Source organism: Nomascus leucogenys, chromosome X (assembly GCF_006542625.1).
Source record: "Nomascus leucogenys isolate Asia chromosome X, Asia_NLE_v1, whole genome shotgun sequence".
Lineage (NCBI taxonomy): Eukaryota > Metazoa > Chordata > Mammalia > Primates > Hylobatidae > Nomascus > Nomascus leucogenys.
Window position 1 is genome coordinate 136,390,797 of NC_044406.1, and position 22,372 is coordinate 136,413,168.

General features: G+C 40.0%; 1 pseudogene; it reads right to left on the minus strand.

Moving 5' to 3' along the window:
- Window positions 1-1,338: 1,338 nt before the first annotated feature.
- Window positions 1,339-22,372, minus strand: part of LOC100604356 — a 131,326-nt pseudogene continuing 110,292 nt past the window's right edge.

Sequence of the window (22,372 nt, forward strand, 5' to 3'; positions counted from 1 at the left end):
CTTAAACCAACAGAAAAAACGTATATTGGCAGATGTATTTGATTTTTTTACCATTATGAATTCCAATATGAAATTCTCATAAGTATGCGAGTACATTATAAACATGTAAGCACACTCCCATATGTATGCACACAGTCCATTAATTAAATTGGGGGAATTAAAAACGTACTGTCAAGTTAAAAGGAATTTTAAGAAAAAACTGCATTCACAAATCTCAAAGGTGTAGAAAAACGAAATCATAAAATAAATAATGAATATAGGTGTCAACCAAACTTCCATAGAAATATGCCTACAAATGTGGGTGCAGTGATTGCCCACACTTGTGATGGCTGGGTGGGAAGACATTCCCTAGGGAAAGCATCTAGTCTCTCTGACTTCTCTACGTAGAGAAGACTTTCTAGATATAAACAGTACTTAATCTGTTATAGCCTTGGTTAACGGTCACCATCTTTATAACATGTAGGGCTAACTTACTGTGTCTTAATCTATTCAACACGTTCTGAAATATCAATGTTTAAGTCAAAGCTTTTATACATGGGTCCACTTATTTCAATTTATATGTCTACGTAATAGCTGCCTATCTTTGATACATTTTAAGTAGCTGTTAATACAAACTAGGTCAACTAGTTTAAGAGATATTTTCTACTCTATTGCTCATCTTTTTAACTTTCCTCCACTCAAGTATCTATTGTGTAAACGTGCGCTGATAACCAGATAGTATATGAGTGAATGCTACACATTTCCTGTTAAACAAAATCAGTTTTATCAAATATTAAATCCACGATATTTTCCTTGGCTTAAATTGAGTATTTGCTTTCTATTTTTCCATAATCATTGCAATCTTGCCAACAACTACAGCACTTAAGCTTTCTTTTTCACGACTGCAGGCAAAGATTCTAAACTAACATATATTTACGTTAAACACACAAAGTAGACAACAAAATTTCAAGTAAGATAAACTGTATCCACATCTATTGAACCAAACAGGTCTGAACATCTAGATTTTACTTCTATGAATTACACAAATACATTGTACATTCTTAAATAATGAATGCTTACGATATTGATTTGTAAACCTTTCCATATAGAATGACTCAACACAGGAATGTGAATGAATCAATGTTACTGTTACAGATTGCAACACTCTTTTGATTTTCTCTTTTGTGGCTGTTGTTTTATCTTCCTGGTTTCTGCAGGCTACTGTATCAGTCCTTTTGCTTTGGCTATGAAATCTGTTTGAGCTGAATGAGGCAACACTGGTTATTAAGGCTTATTTCTACGATGGAGTATTATCCTTAAATCTGATGCCATTTCCAGAGAACGGTGAGAGAATCACAGCTACCTTGAATCTTCAGGGTCTGTCTTGATGATTTTCCTTTCTAAGGTAAAAGCTGAGTGAGGGTGGTCTTTTAAACTCCCAAGGCTCTCTGATGAGTGGGACTTTGCCTCACTGGGATAAAGTCTGCTCAGCTCCCCATCCACCACAAAATGATGGGGTTGTCTGTTCTGTAAATTAGGCATTCGGAGATTCAAAGCTCTTTCTCCTTGTCCGTCTGAGTTATCGGAAGTCAAGCCTTTAGGACTGTGCTCTTCTGAGCTCTGCCTGTAAAGCCCTGCAGACAGCCTCCTCTCGGCATGCTGCAGTCTCTCATAGCCAACTTGGTTGCAAAGGGACTCCATCTGCTTTGCCATCACCTTTTCAGGCTGCTGTGAACTAAGAGCCGCGAGTTCTTCACTCTTAGCTCTAGCCAGCTGGCAGAGCGTTTGCACAGAATCCTGGAAATCTGGAAACCCATCCTCCACTTTAATCCTCTACGGGGATAATTCATCTCTTTCTTCACATTTTGACTTGGTGGTTCTGTAAGTATATTTATAGGTGACTTCGCGAGAAATCTGCCTAGCCAAGGCAAAATGCTCATCTCTTCTTGTCAGCAGAGCATTATTCTCCACACAGAGTTGAGCAGCCGCTTCATTTAACAGTGAGCTCATGAAGCATGAGATGTTTTCCATCCTTCCTCTTTGAGTCAAATCTGCCACATATTCACGGTGTTTCCGCATTTCCTCCTCTTTGTGTGGATCATTATCGTTCATCTCGAAGATGTGACCAATCATTTTGGCCAACTTCTTGTTGGTTTTTAGCAGCTCTTTCACTTCGTTCAAGTCACTTTTCGGCAGTGCGGGGGCCATCCGCTCCACACACTCTGCCACAGAACGCACAGCAGCAGCATCCAGTGCCTCGCTGCTCTCCTTTGGGGACGTTTGGGAGCCCAGGTCTGCTGGGGAGAGGCTGTGCTCGCTCTTGGTGGCATGGTGGCCTTGCCAGAGTCTGGACTCCCCAGCACTCTGCAGTGCTAGGTCCCCGACCACATCTGACTTTCCCTGTCCCAAGCTCTGCACACAGGTGGTGGCAAAATTGGGGAAATTGGGTGGTAAATTGGGTGGTAAAATTGGGGATTTAAAAATGAGGTTCCCAGGCATTGCTACTCCTGTCATAACTACTGCAGGATATTCCCAGCCATGTCGGTGATCCCTCTGGTAATTTATAGATCGGTATGCTACTGACAGGAAGGGAAGTCAGCGGCTGATTGAAAAGCCCAGGGTTTGTGACCCAGTCTCTCAAAGCCTTCTGCAGCCTTCTAACATGCAGGGGCTTGCTAGCCATGCCCACGAGTGCCATCGTTTCCAAAAACTCGTCTTTTCCTGCTTCATAGAGTTGCTGGACATCATCACCACCTTGTTGGAGAAAGGCATCAAAATAAGAAAGCAGATTGGCTTTTTGTAATATTGTATACAGCTGCAACTCCCCCAGGGTCCTGGGTAAGGCCTCGGCCGTTACTGTGGGTGGGTTTAACTCAGCCAGCAGCTGCAGCGGTCTTGGCGCGCTCTCCCCGAGGAGGACTGCTCAGCCCCAACTCTGAAGCGACGGCCCCCGGCTCTCCCTCCTCTGGCAGCTGCGGAGTCCGGGATGCCCCCGCTCACATCGAGGAGGGAAGGGAAGGTGGTGGGTGCGCTCTCCCTGCTGCCTCCCAGCTCGGGCCCGCCGCTTCTTCCCGCCGCCCGCCCCGACTGCGACTGCGCTCACTTGGCCGCGGTGGCGGCAGCGCCTCTCCCCACTCCTGTGCTTTTAATTGAGAGCCCCGTAGGTCTCTGCTTCGTCAGCCCTAAATGACCTAGGGATGGTAATGTCAAAAAAGTGAAGTAGTCATGTAAACCCTCCCGCAGATAACAGTAATAGAAACTGGATGATACACCCAAAGACAATCATTGAAAGACACTGAAATGTCTCTAAGAGCATCCAGAACACAGATGATAATTTACTCGAAAACTTCCAGCTGTAAGATTGTGATTTTGTTGCTTTATAGTAAGAGGATGACCTGCAAACCCCACAGCTATGACTACTGAAAATAATGTTAGAAAATGATAGCCTTACCAGCTCAAGGTGCTAGAGTTCAGAATTCAGGGATGTAAAATCAACTTGCAATTTTAATTCTAGAAATATGATTAAAAATTTTAAATGGCAATTCCACTATTAAGGTAACTGCAGCACGAATATGACCCAAATTCTGAATATAAATTCTATCCAAATCTCTGAATAACATCAGAAAAGCAGTCTGACACCAAAGATAAATCTATTCTTGAAAGATAGGAGATAAAAACTTAAGCTACAGCAATTTTCCAGAGATGGGCACCAAAGCTCTAGAGGGCACTTGTAATTCTTTCATAGATTACAGATTTTGTAATCCATGAAAGATTTTGTGTGGTGGTGGAGGTGATGAGAAAGACCTGAGTGTCGGAAAGACTTGAGAATGAGGATACAGGTTAAAGAGTGGAGGATTCTCTCCATTTCTGCCCTCTTACCCTTCAGGTAGGCCCAGATTCGAGTAGTGACATCTCAACATCAAAGACAAATAAGTCCTTGGTTAGAAAAATGAATAGCAGCCATTGTCCTATTACTGGGTGATCTTTTATGGCCATAGTGTTATTCAAACAAATTTAAATGGGGTAACTCATTTTTTTTTTTTTAAATTTTCCCCCCACTTTTGAATTCTGATAGCATTTCTTTCACCAGACCTCTTACTTGGCACTCAGCGTATGTAGACTTACACAATTTTAGGGTTGGAAAGAACTTTAAAGTTCATTTAATTGAAGTTAACACTTGGTGTAGGAATTTCTTCTATGATGTCTCTATATAGGTACTTATGTAGCCTCTGACTCAACTCTCCTGGTGACGGGGAACTCTCTACTGCTCAAGGCTGCTTCACAGCTGGATAGCTACATATTTTGTTGGAGTAGACGAGGACAAGTCTGAGCAAGAGACTAAAAAGAAACCACAAGAGAAGCAGATGGAAAATGAGGCAAGAGTTGAGTCCCGGAAGCAAGGGCCAAAGAGAAACTTTCAAGATTGGAGGTTAACCTGAGTAAACATTTCTGTCAGGGCCAATAAGATGATAATTGACATGTGCTCATTGAATTTGGCCTTAAGAACAGTTTCAGGGATAAGTGTGGAGGCTGTATCCAAAATTGCAATGGACTAAACCATGAACGGAAAGTGAGGGAAAGGAGGCAATGACCAGTAATGATTTTTCTCAATAAACTTTGTTGAGAAAAGAAAGAGATATGGCAGTACCTAGAGTGAGATACAGGATTCAGAAAAGTGTTTTTCTTTTTCTTTTCTTTTTTCTTTTTTTTTTTTTTTTTTTTTGTGGAATATGTGGGCTGGTTAGCAGGTTTCGTTGCTAAGGAGACAAAGCCAGACAAGAGAATGAGACCATAATTGACAGATGGAGGTCTTGAGAAAGTGCCTGGGAGCAAATGGGTCAAATCTTTAGTGGGAGGACCTGCATGGCCAGGTGAGTTTTTCTAGCAGCACTCCATGATGCTGCTGCAAGGAGTGAGAAAGGCAACAGTGAAGTCAGCGCAGGTGTGGCCATTTTGGGGATGAGATGAAGTAGAGTGTGGACAGTGAAGTAAGGGAATAAAGGATATTGGCCGAAATCATTGAAAAGAGGGTACTGGCTCCATCATTTCTTAGTTGTGTGACTTTGAGCAAGTCACTGTCCTTTTTTGGGCTTCAGGCTACTCATCTCTGAAATGAAGATAATAATGCCTACTGACTGTTGCAACTCACAATGTGATGGCATATGCAAATGACATCATAAGCTGTAGAGCCCAGCACTAGTGTGAGGTGTTATTCGGATTTCCTTCTCTCTTCTGAAAGTGAATGGGAAAATGCCATAAGTAAGAACACTGGACACTTCAGCTGGTAATGGTTCAAACCAGACACTATCTCTAGTCAGGGCCTCCCTTCTCATAAGTTGTGTTTCCCCTGTTTTCAAAACATAGGTGTACATTGGGGGCTGAGGTTAGACAAACAAAGATCAGCTCATGGAAGGCCCTGAAATGCAGGCTAAAGAGTCTGGAATTCATCCAGAGGACAAAGGCAAGCACTGGACAGTTTTGAGCAGAAAAGGCATTTGGGGAATGTAGTATTTTAAGAAGGTTCATTTAAAATGGGTATATAGGCTGAATTGAAAAGAAAGGAGAACTGGAGGCAGGATGAGTAGTTGGGAGGTCAATTGCAATGATCAGTTTAAATGATAAAGAGCTATCAAATAGAAAGGAAGAAACAAATTCAAAAGAGATTTTAAAGGAAGCAACTGACAAATGACTGGACACGGAGAGTGAGAGACAGAGAAAGGGGACATGATGACTAAGTTCCTAACTTAGGAGCTTGGGGGAATTGGGGCAATTGGGATATCACTGAGAGAAACAGAGAAAACAGGACGGGACTTAGCTGTGGGGCATGTATGTGGGGAGGGTAGAGGATGGATAGATGGGGGGCAGTTAATAACAAGTCATGTTGGGTTTCACCGTGTTAGCCAGGATGATCTCGATCTCCTGGCCTCGTGATCCACCCACCTCGGACTCCCAAAGAGCTGGGATTAGAGGTGTGAGCCACTGCGCCCAGCCCTACATTTACCTAAATTTTCTGTGAACGTGGAGTGGGCATCTGTTGAGATGAACTAGCAAAAGTCTAACTAGTTAGCAACAAAACAAAACACATAATTAAGCAAAGAAGTGAAATGTCAAATAAATTAAAGATAGAGTTACAGGTATTTTCATCTGGACTTCCATTTCTCTTTGTTCTTAATTCAAACCCAAGATGAGCAATATACTTTAGATTTATTATTCAAATTCCATTTACTGTAGGCTTCTGAGCCTGTCATGATTCTGATCTGGCTATTGTGTTCATGTAATCATGAATCTGAGATAATGAATGTAGCTATTGCAATGACTGAAAATATCTTGGGATGAGATTGGTGGGAAGGAACATTATCTTGACCTTTGAAAACTTTAATCTCCTACCACCCAGACTGTGTAGTAAGCCCTCCCCGGCCTAAGTCCTCTCTTAACCCATTTGGGGCAAGACTGTAATAGAAGGGAGTCTTCTAGGGTGGCAGATGCCTTCCCTTTCCCTTGGAGCCATAGAGAAGTCCTTTCCTCCTTATAGCCTCAGTTTTCCTCCTGAGCAATATGAGAGGTGTGCAACAACTAACTAAAAGTTACCATGTCTTTTTGGTTAATAAACCCAGGACCATTATTAGCTCCTAATAATAGTTGCTCGCATTTGCAAAGCATTTTATAGATATAAAAGGAGGCATACAATTTCACAGATTTGAAGATACTCTTTTTTTCCTGTTGTAACATCCTCACAATTGGGATGCATCTCAAAATCGATGTCATTTTAGATTAGATGAAATGTGTCATATTTTTCAAAATATTGGGGAAACAGTACAAGGTTGTCAATATTTCAGTGTTGCCTTGGGAAATGGGTATGGGCAGATGGACTGAAATGGAGCATGAGGGAACACTTGGGAGTTATGAAAATGTATGTATTAATTGTGGCAGTGGTTATGAGCATACACTTTTGTAAAACTTTGTCAAACTATACAGTTAAAAAGGGGTGGTCCATTTTATTGCATGTAAATTATAACTCAATAATGTTGACGCAAGAAGAAAAAAACAGAAAGTTTACGTGAAAAAAAATATTCCCTTCTTGTAACTCTCTTTGCTTTGGCTTTCAAGACATCAGTGAAACGCTCTTTCAGGTTCGTGTACAAAATGTGGATAATAGGTTTGTTCAGAAAATTAAATGAGATAATGCTAGGAAAGTACTTGGTTTAGGTCCTGCCCTGGCATTAACATAGCACAGTTGACAGGGGCTACTGCCTTTCTTTCTTCTGTGCCTAAGATGAACCATTGTATAGAAGCATAATGATCAGCATTGCCATAGCTGATCACTGTTTCATTAAACAAATTTATTTTTTCCTAAATCTCAAGTCAACCAGGCTGTTAATAAATTATTAGGAAAATAACCAAATAAAATATAATAAATATTATATGTGGACAATTTGTCAGTAAAATTGTATATGATATGAAGAGAACAATTCAGCTATCAGTGAGCTCAAAGGGTCAGATTTGACCCTTTAATGATCTTGTGATGCTCAAAAGGTAGTGTTTATTATACTTGAAATATTTGCCCCTAGGCAGCCCCACAGTTTTCAAGCCTTTTTTACTACCACCATGCATCTAACCTGAAATTTCCTAACAAGAACCTCCAGGCTACATGTTTCCAAGTTTCTAGTAATATGATATTGAAAAATGCATTTCATTTCCTCTGGACCTCAGCTATCTCATCTCTAAAGTGAGGATATTAACTACTTCCTTTGTTTTCCTCAATGTTCATTTTATCTGATAGTAATACTATCTGTCCAACTTTATTATGATTAATATTTGCATAGTATAGCTTTTTTTCATCTGATTACTTTTAGCCTAAGTGTGTCATTGAAATTAAAATTCATTTACTGAAGACAACATATTGAGTGATCTTGCCTTTTTACCTAGTCTTATTATCTCTGAATTTTGATTTCAGTGTTTAGATGATTATATTTAATATAATTTTCAACATGGCTGCATTTAAGTGTAACCTCTTGTTATCCATTTTTTTCTATTTGTCCCGTCTGTTCTTTGTTCCCTTTTCCCTCTTGTCCTGACTTATTTTGTATTAAGTTGGATTAATTTTATTGTTTCATTTTACTTCCACTTTTGGCTTATTTGGCACACTTCTTTTTTCCATGTTTGCAATGAGGTTTAACTTATGAGTCTCTAGCTTATCACAACATGCAATAAATAATTTTCTTACAACTCACATTGGTGGTTAAAATTTTATAACAGTGTACTTCCATACCCTTGTCCTTTGTACTATCATCGTATGTTTTAGTTATTTATGTCTTACAAACTCCATAATACATCATTGCTATTTTGCTTTAGACAGCCAGTCATCTTTTTATAACACTTTTAAAGGTATAACTTATGTATAATAAGCTGTACATATTCAAATTGTGCTACTCCAATGAGTCTGAGATATATATGTGGATAAACACGTATATCCATCCGTGAAACCACTGCCACAATCAAGATACTGAACATGTCTGTCAATCCCCAGAGTTTTATCTTGCCCATATGCAGGTCTCCTGATGACAAATTCTTTTAGCTCTTCTTCTTTTTTTAGTCAGAAAATGTATTTATTTCACCTTAATGTATGAAAAATACTTTTGCTGGCTATATAGGCTTCTAAATAGATATTTTTCTTCCAGCACATTAAGGATGTTGTTCCAATCTCTTCTAATTTGCAGTGTTTCAAGGAGAGACCAGCAGCAACATGTTCAGCGGAGAGCTGATGCTAGTATAGAGGGCTAGCAGAGCTCTGTCAAATGTGGAAGAGCTTCAGTTTAGCCTGGGAATGGAGCCATTGGGGAGACATAATAAATTGACTTGGAGATCAGAAAGGCTGCCTTGGGAGGATTCTAGTGGCAGAACTTACGAAAGTATCTAGGGTTTGGCTCAGTGGCTTAAGGACTCAGCTAACTCTATAGTCTATCAATTTGCCATCATTAAAAGTTGCTATTTGTATCTTATCAAAGTCCTTCCTCACATTCTTTGCACAGGACCTTAGCATGGTAGTGACTCATAAAATGTTTTTTGAATTGAGTTGGATCCTTGCTATATAATGAAATCATTAGAAAAAACGGAACCTCGCTATATTGAAGTTTAACTTGACAATAGAATTACTTCCCAATTTTTCAACTCCTTGAACAAAAATCGTTTCTTAAGTGATAGAATATTTATGTGAATTAGTACTAACCTTTGGGAGAGCATTAAACATTCCCCATTAATAATTGCTTCTAAGTGATAGTGCATACTTGGCAGGGAATGGGAGCATTTATAGGTTTTCTCTCCCAGTGTTCACCGCCTTTTAATGAGAGCTGTGGCTCACTTGAGGTGAGGGAATAAAAGACAAGGGAGCGCTGGGATTCCTCCCTTTGCTCTTCACATTGTGAGTGGTGAACAAGGCTGACTTCATTCCACAGCTGGATTGATATGTAAATTTACTCCGACTAATTGGCTTCCCCAGCTGTCTCCAGAGGGCGGATGTATTCTTTATAAAGTGCTGTCTAGGGCTGCATTGAGAACATTAGAACTACTTAATTGAATATCAATGAATCTTTATAAACTAATAATGATGGGGAGCCTGGGAAGCCTGATGTAGATTTGGCATATTGAGAAGAGGAGTGCCCTGATTTGAATTTGTGGGAAGTGAAATTTTCTCTGAGTTTTACAAAACCCAATTTAGGCTTCTTTAATCTAAAATCCTTGAAAGCCCCACTGGTGCCTTCTTGAACATGTCCTTTGGTGAATGTTGGACGTGGGCAAGTGTGTGAGTCTGTGTCAAGAGATTACCTCCCTCCTTTTCCTAATACAGTAAAACTCAGTGATTGTTGTGGTTAATTCTTGCTCATGCAGGAAGAGTCACTACTCCTTTCCACAAGTCACTCCTCCTTTCCCTTAGGGACTGGGGGAGTGCATCCAAACTGAGTATACCTTGTTGCTCCTTGCACAGGGCACTGGGAGCCAGCAAGCAGCTCTTCTTGGTTCTGGCAGAGCTGATACTCAGAAACTGAGTGAGCGTAGATCTTTGCCTTTAAGTCCTACCAGGAAGTTCACTGAATCAAACCAAACCCAACCAAAGCAAACCACCAAACCAAACAAGAATAACAAACAACAAACACAACTCTGTGTAGTTCAAAGTAGTGGGGTTGATATTGCTGGATCACTGGGCCATTCTGAGGTCCACTGAGATGTGCCTAGGATGAGGATTTCCTTTTTCTTCTCTTCTCTCCCTCCCTCTACTACCTTGTGCTATCAGACACTCAAAGGCCTAGGCGGGCAGGTCACCTGAGGTTGGGAGTTCGAGACCAGCCTGATCAACATGGAGAAACCCTGTCTCTACTAAAAAAATACAAAATTTAAGGCCGGGCGCGGTGGCTCAAGCCTGTAATCTCAGCACTTTGGGAGTCCGAGGCGAGTGAATCACGAGGTCAGGAGGTCGAGACCATCCTGGCTTACACGGTGAAACCCTGTCTCTACTAAAAATACAAAAAAATTAGCCAGGCGTGGTGGCGGGCGCCTGTAGTCCCAGCTACTCGGGAGGCTGAGGCAGGAGAATGGCGTGAATCTGGGAGACGGAGCTTGCAGTGAGCTGAGATTGCACCACTGCACTCCAGCCTGGGGAACAGAGACTCCATCTCAAAACAAACAAACAAACAAACAAACAAACAAACAAAAAAACAAAATTAGCTGGGTGTAGTGGTGCATGCCTGTAATCCCAGCTACTCAGGAGGCCGAGGCAGGAGAAATGCTTGAACCTGGGAGGCGGAGGTTGCGGTGAGCCGAGATGGTGCCATTGCACTCCATCCTGGGCAACAAGAGTGAAACTCCATCTCAAATAAATAAATAAATAGATAAATAAATAAATAAATAAAATAAAACTGTACAGTGTCACTGTCAAAAACAGATGTAGATTAATGGAACAAAATAAAAAGTCTAGAAACAGGCCCCAGTATATAAAAATTTATCATGCATGAAAGGTGTTGTTTCTGACCTGGAAAAATAATTATTTATCTCATAAAAGGTACTGAGATCATTGGATAGCTATTTGGTGTAAAAAGTTATTAATAAAAGTAGACCTCACAGGACACCCCTAAACAAATTCTGATTGTTTAGAATTTGATTACAAAAAGAACTGCAAGTCAAGAAAGTCATCATAACTAAAATTAAAAGGCAAATGACAGACTCTGAACAATATTTACAATACATATATAGCAAGGATTCTGACAAGTTGGTAAGAAAAAGATGAAATCACTCAATAGAAATGTGGACAAAGGACATGAGCAGATAATTCATGATGAAGAAATGCAAATGGCCAATGAGCATGAAATCCTTATTAATGATAAAAACCACTAATTTAACAGTACCCTAATTATTGTTTATTAAATGGACAGTTTTTCTTTAAGCACTAATGCCCAGTTGTGGCAGAGGTGTGCAGAGGAGGACATTCACCTACCCGCTAGAAGGCAATTGGTAATTTGCATCAAGAGCCTTAAAATGGTTCATAGACTTTGGCCCAGAAATTCTACTTATTGGCACACACTTTGAACTGCTTCAGAGATATGTTCAAAGATTTATGTATATAGGTGTTACTCATAATTAGTTCAAACTGGAAATAATCTAAATGCCCACCAAGAACTATTTAGTTAAATATATTAGTTAATCATATTATTAGTTACATACTTGTGCTATCATTATATGAATGCTACATATTTTAAAATAATATTTAAAAGACTGTTGGTGATATTGCTGTTTGTGTTACACTATATAAAGTGAAAACAAACAAGATATGAAGTAGGAATCAAGGTTACTCTCTCTTCTGGGTAGTTGAATCTAAAAAAAAAAAAACACCTCTCCCTTGACACTTCATCTTCTAACTACCTGCCTGAGATTCCTTTCCTTCAATTCCCTTCCAAGATTTTCACAAAGGTAGTGCACAAACACAGTCTCCACTCACTCAGCTCTTTTCCACTCTTAATGGATCATGATATGGATTCTGCCCCTGGACCAGCTCTCCTCAAGTCACTAACAATAGCTCTGTTATGAAGTTTGGAGAATACACTGCAGCTCTGCATGTTGGGCAGGTCTGGTCCCTCTTCCTCCACCTGCACTTTCAAGGTTGGGTTCCCAGGTGGGGCTCTTCTCACTGTTCACACTCTTCCTAAGTGATCTTGCCAACTCACATGAGTTTCATATTACATCTGGCAAGGTTCTCTAAGATTCCTACCTTTAGCCCAAATCTCTCCCTTCAAACTCCAGAGCCATCTATCAGTCTGTTGGATAGTTCCACCTGGAGGTCCCACAGGCAACTCTCAAGTCCAGATATCCAAAACCAGACTCATCATCACCTCCAGTCTTCCAAATCTGCCTCTGTCTTTTCTGTTTTGGTTACTGGTGTCAACATGCTCCCAGTAGGATTGTCACTGTCTGCTTATTTCTTTCTCATACAGGTGTGTGGATTTAATTTTCTTAATAGTAGGCACCCTGGCTTAGTCCCTTAGTCACTTACCGTCAGCATCTTGCATAGTGCCAGGTGCCTAAGTAGGTGCTTAATTGTTGGCTCAATAAATGAATGAAGTTATTGGACTTATAGTCATAACCATTCTTTCGACCATTTTGTGATTTTGTTTGCATTTTTAAAACTCTCACAGAAAAAGTATAAATATTATCTTTATTCTATCACCTTTTGGGAAAATAATATAAAGTAAAAAATGAAAGTACCCCCTTTAGTTTCTCCAATCACCCCCAGAGGAATAGGGCTTACTCCTGAAGCATTTCGGTGCATAGATCTCTTGACATTGTCCTATGCTTATAAATCCATGATTATATATAAATAGACATAAATATGTTCTTTTTAAAAAATAAAGTTGCAATGTTAGACTTATATGAGACTATAATTTATTCTTTCACTTAACAAGTTATCTAGGTGTCTTTACAGGATAGATAAATCTACCCCTGGCTTTTTAATGGCTGCCTAGTATTCCACTGTGTGGGTATAGTATAGTAAATTGATGGACACTTAGGTTGTCCACCTCTCCTTTTCTACCATTAAAAACAAAACTGAGTCCCCTCAAGCTTTGGCTGTCTGGAGCTCCACTGCTCCCAGCAGCCAGCATGAAGGAGTAGAGTAGCCCTTGTCATCCTGGGAGGCAGGCTGTGCCCATCTCTGGGCCACTCGAATCACAGGAGGAAAAAAAAAGGCTAAAACAAACATCCTTATATATATCATACATATACCTTTATAAATATTTGTGATAATACTTTTATAAAATGGATTATAGGTTCCTGGAAATGAAAGTTCATTGTCACAGGGGCATATATATATATACACACATATTAGACACTACCTAGCTTCATATGTATATATATACATGCGTGTGTGTCTGTGTGTGTGGACATATGTATATATTCTGTTTAACAGTCCATGAATATCCATTCCCTTTCACACCTACCAATACTTGATATTATCCATATTTTAAATTCTTCTTAATCTGGGAAAGTGGTGCATTATTTTAAGTTTTATGTTATTTTCTAGTGGAAGTGAACATATTTTCATATTTTTTGCCCATTTTTATTATTTTTTAAAGAATCTCAATGATGTAGTAGTCTTCATCCATTTCTTGATTGGGTTATTTGTAGAAATTTTTGTATAGAAAAATTATTAATCCTTTGTTAGACATGTTGCAGATATTTTTCCCAGTTCTTTGCTTGTCCTTTAACTTTGTTTATATGTAGTTTACCATATAGTTTCAGTTTTAAAAATTTAACATTTAAAACAATTTTTAATTATGGATACGTAGTAGTTGTATATATTTATGCGGTATATGTGATGTTTTGATACAAGCTTACAATGTATAATGATCTAATCAGGGTAATTGGGGTATCCATCACCTCAAGCATTTATTATTTCTTTGTTTTAGGAACATTCCAATTCCACTCTTCTAGTTACTTTAAAATACATTATTTTTAACCATAGTCATCCTATTGTACTACCAAATACTAGATGTTATTCCTTCTATCTAACTGTATTTTTATACCCACTAACCATCCCCATTTATCTCCTCCTCCCCACACCCTTCGCAACCTTTGACAATCATTATTCCACTCTCCATCTCCATGAGTTCAATTCTTTTTATGTTTTTTAGCTCCCAGGTATGAGTGAAAACATGCAAAGTTTGTCTTTCTGTGACTGTCTTGTTTCACTTAGCATAAAATCCTCCAGTTCCACCCATGTTCCTGCAAATGACAGAATTTCATCCATTTTTATGGTTGAATAATATTCCATTGTGTATACGTACCACATTTTCTTTATTCATTCACCTGTTGATGGATACTTAGATTGATTCCATATCTTGGCTATTACGAAAATGCTGCAATAGACATGGGATGTAGATATCTGTTTGATCTACTGATTTCCTTTCTTTTGGATATATACCCAGCAGTGGGATTAATGGATTATACAGCAGTTGTATTTTTAATCCTTTGAGGAATCTCAATACTGTTCTCCATAGGAGTTTTACTCCTATGGAGAGTTTTACTTTCCCATCAGCAGTGTATGAGGGTTCCTCTTTCTCCACATCCTCGCCAGCAGTTTTTTGTCTTTTTGATAATAGCCATTCTAACTGTCTTTTGGTTAAAAGCCGTTTTAACTGGGGTGAGATGATATCTCATTGTGGTTTTGATTTGCATTTTCCTGATGATTAATGATGTTGAGCATCTTTTCACATGCCTGTTGGCCATTTGTATGTCTTCTTTTGAGAAATGTATGTTCAGATCTTTTGCCCATTTTTTAATCAGATTATTTTTTCCTTAATGAGTGGCTTGAGCTCCTTATGTATTCTAGTAATTAATCTCTTAATTAATGTTAGATGGTTACCATATAGCTTGAAATCTTTTATGTAGTCATATTGTCAATATTTCACTTTATGGCTTCTGAGTTCAGGCATTTTATCTCAGGGTAATAATTCTTTTGTATCTTCTCCTAAAACTCCCAAGTTTTTACGTTTAGATCTTTAAGTCACCTGATTTATTTATTTATTTATTTTTGCATAATGAGTGAAGTAGGTGTCTGTATACATTTTCTTCCATATAGATAGTTAATAATCCCTGCATTTTGTTTGTTGAATAATACTTACTTTTCCCACTGAATTGAAACACCAACCTTATTAAGTAGTACATTCACAGACAGACATGTGTGTTTGTTTCTAAAATGCTTACTCTGTTCCATTGATTGACTAAACTCTTCCTGTGCTGGTTCCACATTGTTTTCATTATTGAGACTTTAGTACATATGTCCTCTCTTATTATTCTTCTTTTTCAAATATATCTGATTTGTAATTACATTAAGAAGAAATTCAGAATCAACTTGTAAAGTTTGAAATAAATCACCATTGATACTTTGACTGAAATCACATTTTTATATTAATTTGCAAAATATTTACATCCTTGTGATGTTAAGTCTTTCTCTCCAGAAACTAAGTATGTCACTCCTTAAGTCAGGTCTTATTGTGTGTCATTTGCTAAAATTTGGGTTCCTCTCTCTAAGTCCTTCTTGGTTTGTTGTCCATCAAGCCTCCACTATAGTGTTTGCACCCATCAAGATAAAATAGATGACATTATTTTATTAACCAGGCATCTGATATGCAGATGGGACAGGGAGAAGGAATGATTACCTCAGGGTTATATAGTGAATTAATGACAGGGCTGGGGCCATGAGGGATGAGAAGGAGAGAGAAGAAGGGAAGACATTTTGAGCAGAAGATAAATAATCTTTGAAAAACGAACTGTGAGAAACCAGCAAAATTGTTGGAGGGGTAAGAAGTGGAAGGAATGATAAGAGTGAAGAGTTGGGGGATGGTCGTGCCTAAGTCCCCTCTTCTGCTCATAGAATTGAGCTGTCAAAGGAGAAGAGAACATGGACAGGGTGCTTAGTTAATACAAAATTATCCTCAGTAGGTCTGTTATTAAAGGCTCAGAAACTCTGGGTGGGAGCTCAAGTCATTTAGAGACTCTTAAATGTAACTAGATCCTCAATTTCTCAGTGGCAGATATGGTCCGGGAAATGTGGATTATTCATAGATGGTTGGTCTAAGTCAGAGATTATTTGGATAATGGATTGTGGCAGCATCTACTAGACAGAATACCCACCTACTAGACAGAATACCCACCTAAGAGTCAGGTTGCTTGAGTCGTAGTCTTCCCACTAATAGCAACTCACCAAGGGACCTAGGGTCAATCATGAAATCTCTCTGGGCTTCACCTTTCCCAGATGCAAAATTGAGATGCTACCTGATCCTGTCTTGTTTACCTAAAAGGGCTTCAAAAGGTTAGAACAAGTGTCACTTGTAAGTAAATGGTGAATGCTGGGAAGGAGACAATATGGCCACCTTTACAAGGAGTGTGATATCTCTGACGAAGTAGCAGTTTAGGCGGCCAGGCCCAGATGAGGACAGAGGGAGCCCAGGGTAGGCATAAATAACAGATGGGAAGGAAACTCGAGTACAGTATCTACCTGCTTTGGAGCCAGCTGCACGTAAGAACCCTTTAGAACAGGGATGCCAAGGAGAAACTCCAGAACTGGGGTAGATGGAAGGGAGGGAGGGAGGTAAATGTGGAGAACTGCAAGGAAGAAGTGAGAAAGAAAAGCAGTGTAATATTTCTGTGCCTGCAGTGTTTTAAATCAGGTTAATTGAGAGGAGGAAAGGACAAGCGGAAGTGAGAAGCAACTTTCCAGTTTCCTCAGGATGAGTGAAACAAGCTGGAGACCCCTGCAGGGGAAGATTCATTTGGAGGATGAGAGCAGCCGCTCAGTTGGAGACAATCCGGTGGGGATCCTGCTTATTAATTTGATTGTAACTGACTCACGAGACCGATTAACAGTAATTCACGTCCTGGCAAGTAAGAGGTTTGATGGGAGCTTCAGATTGAGCAGATAAATTTGATTTGTGGTGGAGACTGTATCAGGAGAAAAGGGGCCAGGGCAGTGGCAGGATGATTCCACTTGGCAGGCCATGGCCAGGGACTCTGTTCATTCTCTGCAGGAATGAAACACTGACCTGATCAGGGGAGCCATTGTAGACGTATTCGCAGTCACAGGACAAAAATCAGACAACTCTGGGAGCTGGCCTAAGCGTATAAGCATGATCCAAAGAGCTGAAGGACAAGCAGGGCTCTCCAGCTTGGGTCAGGCAAGAGTTGAATCTGGGAAAGGAGCACTGCTTCTTTGGAGTACGTTTCCTGGGACGTACACATGGAACACATTAGGAGCAGAACTCAGTGAGATGTAGTCTCTTATCACTTTCTTTAGGGGATGTTTCATAATGGCAAAGCCCAAGTCAGAAAAAAAGCTGTCATTGTTCTGATTTTGGTTTGGAAATTGTTTCCACTGCAGGCGTTAGGGAGGGCCAAAGATAGGACATGGGTGTAGCACAAGAAATCACTGGCAGGACAAGGGGTTTTGGTGGCTCAGCAGTGCTACTGGCAAAGGACATTGGGTATTAACTTTGTCTTGGGAGAGAGGTAGGAGCAGAGGGAAAGGAGAAAAGAAAGAACCAGTGGCCCAGGTATCTCTTAGTTTGTAAGAGAAGGAGAAAGGAGGGAGGAACCAAGACAAGGCAAACAAAGACGCTGAATTTTAAGTTTCAGTGGGGTAGAAGAATAACTCAATCAGAAAATGGGCTAGGGAGGACAGAGAGGTGTTTGGAAGTGAGCTGGGCCGAAGACAGTAGACAAGAAGGCAGGAACCTTCCCTGGTCAAGAAGAGAGCACTTTGCAAGAATCCACTGAGGAGGAAAGGATTGGGTGGAGGGGGTGGCAGAGATTGGGAGGAGGGTGTCCAGGGTCCAGTGAAGGGAAAAGAGCCAAGAGAATGAGCTCAGCAGACCCAGCCTGGATAGAATCAGAATACGGGAGGTGGGAGGTCGCCCCCAGCGAAAGAGCTGGAGCAGAGGGAGGGGGAGGGGGAGGGGAGTGCAGAGCGTTCAAAGACAGCCTCCAAGGACTCATTCAAATGACACAAACACAGATCACAACTTAGCATAGGAATATGTACAACGAGTGGGCTAAGAATGCAGGAGGCCAGAGAGGTAGCCGCCGGGGCCCTGGGAGAAGAGAAAAGAGATGTCTCTTCAGTATAAGACAAGGCTGAATACAAAGCAGACAGTGTATTGCGGGGGAGGCCAAGAGGGCCGGGGGCTCTTCACAAGGGGAAGCAGGGAGCAGAGCCAGAAGGGGGAAGCTGGATTTCTCACGCAGTTTGCATTTTCTAGGACCTGTGAGATGTGGGTTTCAAGATATACAATTGTGAAGGTGAATTAGGGAGGGAGAAAGCAGCATTGTGACCATGAAAAGCAAGAGAAGCATGAAAGGGGAACATTATTTGAGCAAGCCACACATTTTCCCCAAATGAGGAAGAATTTAGGACTGGAAGGGGACTACCCACTGTATCTATGCTGCAGAGATAGGGTTGAAAGCAACTGGAGAGTGATCCATCACAGCCAGGAGTCAAAATTATTTGGGATGGAGGGTACAGAGTTTCAGTTTGAGAAGGTGAAAAAGCTCTGGAGATGGATGGTGGTGATGGTTGTATAACAGTGTGAAGTGCTTAAGGCCACTGAACTATGCTTATAGATAGTTACAGTTGGTAAATGTTATGTGATATATATTTTACCACAATAAAAGGACTAGTCTGTACAAGAGCCCTGCATGTAGGAGCTACTCTATGGAGAGCTGTTGTTACTGACCAAACTAGCTCTGGGAGAGGGGAGATGGCAACCAGAAACTGAGGACATCTGACCACCAACCAAGGTGCTTGGCAGTGTCATCTGGTGGTCAGATGTGATCTCTGGAGCCAAATGCCTAGGCTTAATCCCAGCTCTACCACTTACTTGCTGTATGACCTCCAATAAAAGGCTTTCTTATTTGTCAAACTGGCATAATAATAATCGTAGTGCCTACTCAATGGTTTGGAGAAATTGAATTAACGCCAGCTATGTCCTGACACAGCGGAAGCCCTCAACAAATGCAGGCTTCTGTCACTGTACCCATACTGCCCCCACAATAAGAAACTCTTAGCTTGGAAACCAATTTCTGTAAAGTACTATGAACATTGTCTAGGATGAAATACGTATGTACTCAGTAAAATGTAGTTTTCTTTCAGCTTTTTCACTTAAAAAGTATACCATATTCATTTTCTCACCAGTCATGTCAAGTTAAAGATAACACTTTTCAGTCACCTTATGGGAAGAATAGAAATCAATTATATAGTAAGAGGGGTGATCAAAGGGAAGGAAGGCTCTCTCCTCTGTTGAAACTTAGAGCAAATTTTCTCTATGAATGGTCCTGGGACCCTGTTCTCCAGAATGACCAGGGTCACTGACTCAAGGCAAAGACTCCAGGGCCCCTTCAAACCTACAAAACCAGAGTCCCTGAGGTGTAGCTTAAGAATCTGCACTGGTGTGCTCCTCATGTGATTATTCTGAACGCTCAAGTATGAGAATAGCTGCTTTAGGGCTTGTATTGGTTTTTGCAGCTCTACATCTCTTGGGAGTGGTCTGTCGTATGCTAGGTCCAATCTGCCTCCTTTCTCTGTAGCCACCATCATTTGATGTCTACTCACAGGTTGAGCTTTGTTTCTAATTTGGAAGCCCAGTTTTGATTTTGATTGGAGGTACATAAATGGAAACCTGTAGTTCTAAATTTTTTAAGACAAGATTCCTGTTCTTCTAAAGCTTCCAGTACCTTCAGCTCTCTCCTGAGACTGGCCTTTGCCTTACAGTGGCCAATCTTCCCTCCAAGGGGCCAAAATTATTCTCAAAATGGGGACTGAGTCCTACTAAGCACTGAAACCTGCCTGTCAGATTTCCCAAGGAGCACCTCCCCCAAGATGCCTTAATTCTGCTCCCCCTCCCCACCACTGAAACATCCTAGTACTTCATCTTGCACTTGGGGCCAGTCACTTGTGTAGACTTCCATCTTCTCTTACTGTTCTCCTTGGCCATAATGGAGATGCATCCCCATCCATCTCAACAGCCAGCACCTGCACCTGTAGCTATTAAACCCTCAAACAGCTGTCCCGCCCCCAGTAGATGGGTCAAGTACTCTGGCAACTCCATGCTGTAGTGTGATGCAGGAGATTATCTTTGCTTTAAAATATTTGCTTTACAATATTTCAGAAAAGAGAAAGTAGAGAGGGGAAGATGACATAAGTTTGTCAAAATATTGATGGTTGTCAAAGCTGAGTGGTGGATGCATAGAAGTAAATTATACTCTTCTGTCTGCTTTTGTGTATATTTGTGAGATTTTATTATGACACACATGTTAGGTTATTCACCTAGAATTCTGACTTCCTGAGTATGGAGTTTATATGACTGTAAGAAATTTGTGCCGGCTTATACTGGCTCATAAGTGCTGACAGTTAAATTTTCAGGAATTTTGTGATCTGTTGTTAAACATGGTCATTATTAAAAATTAAATTTTATGAGCTCATAATTAAATCAATTTTATTAAAAACAAAGGGAATGAATACTTCAAACTCATTAATATTTATTTCAGTATGCTTTCTTATTACATACGACCTTGACGTTATTTACTTCTGTTGTATCTGTGTGATGAAATGCTGTATATATCTCTTCTGAAACCTATGTTCAGTAACATCACATTGGTAGTTTAAAAACAGGCATAGCAGGAATATTTACACCATGTGAATTGGAAAACACTATAAATCAGGACTTGATTCATTGCCTAGACTTAAAGAAAGAGATTGTGAAAACAATAATTCAGGTGAAATAAAAATGTGTTGTGTCTGTAACCATTACATTTATGCACAAAACATTAAGAAAATATTCTTCCAGGATTTGAAAACTGTTATTTGGCTCGGCAAAAAAGTCACATCTATCATGGATAAACAAGTGAATTTTTGCCATACATAATGCTGAAGTAGAAACATGTTTCAGTTTTTGCCATAGAAAACGAATGTAATGTGTACAAAGGTGAAATATAGTTTATCTGTAATTATACATCAGGTTTAATGACAATAAAGTTATTGAGAAAAGAGTTAGTAGGCTGGGATGAAGTTATATTTGTCAAATTATGGTTAAATTGAAGCCAGACATTAGCTATGGATACAAGAGATTAGGAAAAATTAATTGAAGTATTCTGGGAAAATCAATTAGCCATATGGAATTTATAATAAAGAGTATTGTATATTTTATCAGTATTTGTAACTTGTGTGCTACACATTATTTATCAATAAAAATATTCCATATAAATATGCTAGCACACCACTACTGTGAGAGAGAAAGCATTTCCTGCAGATAAAACCATTGTTACATAACTCTAGCAAACAAACGCAGAATAAATGTTTAAAGACTCAGGATTTATTTTTATTTTAGACTTACTTCTCCGTTGTCTCAATCTTAAAACTCAATTTTTAGGTCACAAAGTCAAACTCTTGTCTTTATATATCCTTGTTCTGCTTACTCAATGTAGATTCCATGGAAGTAAGCAGAGAAACATCAGTGCCTCCCAGTTAAAGTAAACTTCCCCTTTGTGACTCTCTCAATGTCTTCAAAGACGATCAATGAAATATTATGGTCCTTTGGTTAAAAAGCAATCAAAGTTGAAACCATTATGAAAATTAGAAACATCCCAGAGAGGCCAGGCATAGAACGGAGTGGAAACTAGAGTCTAAAGCCTATGACACAGGATGCCAGTAGGCCTGCACTGTCACACTCCCAAGTTCCCAACGGACTCAGTGCCTCGACAGTTTCAATTTAAGTAGCTGATATGTGTGCTATTCCTCCTCTGAGACCACACTGACTCCTGATCTATAAGAAAAAAAAATTGACTTGTAATATTCAAATTGGAACTTGCTTGGTTTGAAAACTACTATTCTGCATTAGTGAATATTAATAAAATGTTGGTCACCGATACAAATACATACCTGCATACATATTTATTTTCATATGAAAACCTTAAAGTGGAGAGGGGCCAAGATGGCTGAATAGAAACAGCTCCGGTCCGCAGCTCCCATTAAAACCAATAGAGAAGGCAGGTGATTTCTGCATTTCCAACTGAGGTACCCAGTTCATCTCATTGGGACTGGTTAGGCAGTGGGTGCAACTGACAGAGAGTAAACAGAAGCAGGGTTGGTCGTCACTTCACCCAGGAAGTGCAAGGAGCTATGGGACCTCCCTCCCCAGCCAAGGGAAGTGGTGAGGGACAGTGCTACCCACCCTGGGTACTACGCTTTTCCTATGGATTTTTGCAATCTGCAGATCAGGAGATTCCCTCTTGAGCCTACACCACCAGGGCCCTGGGTTTCAAGCATAAAACCGGGCGGCTGTTTGGGCAGGCACCAAGCTAG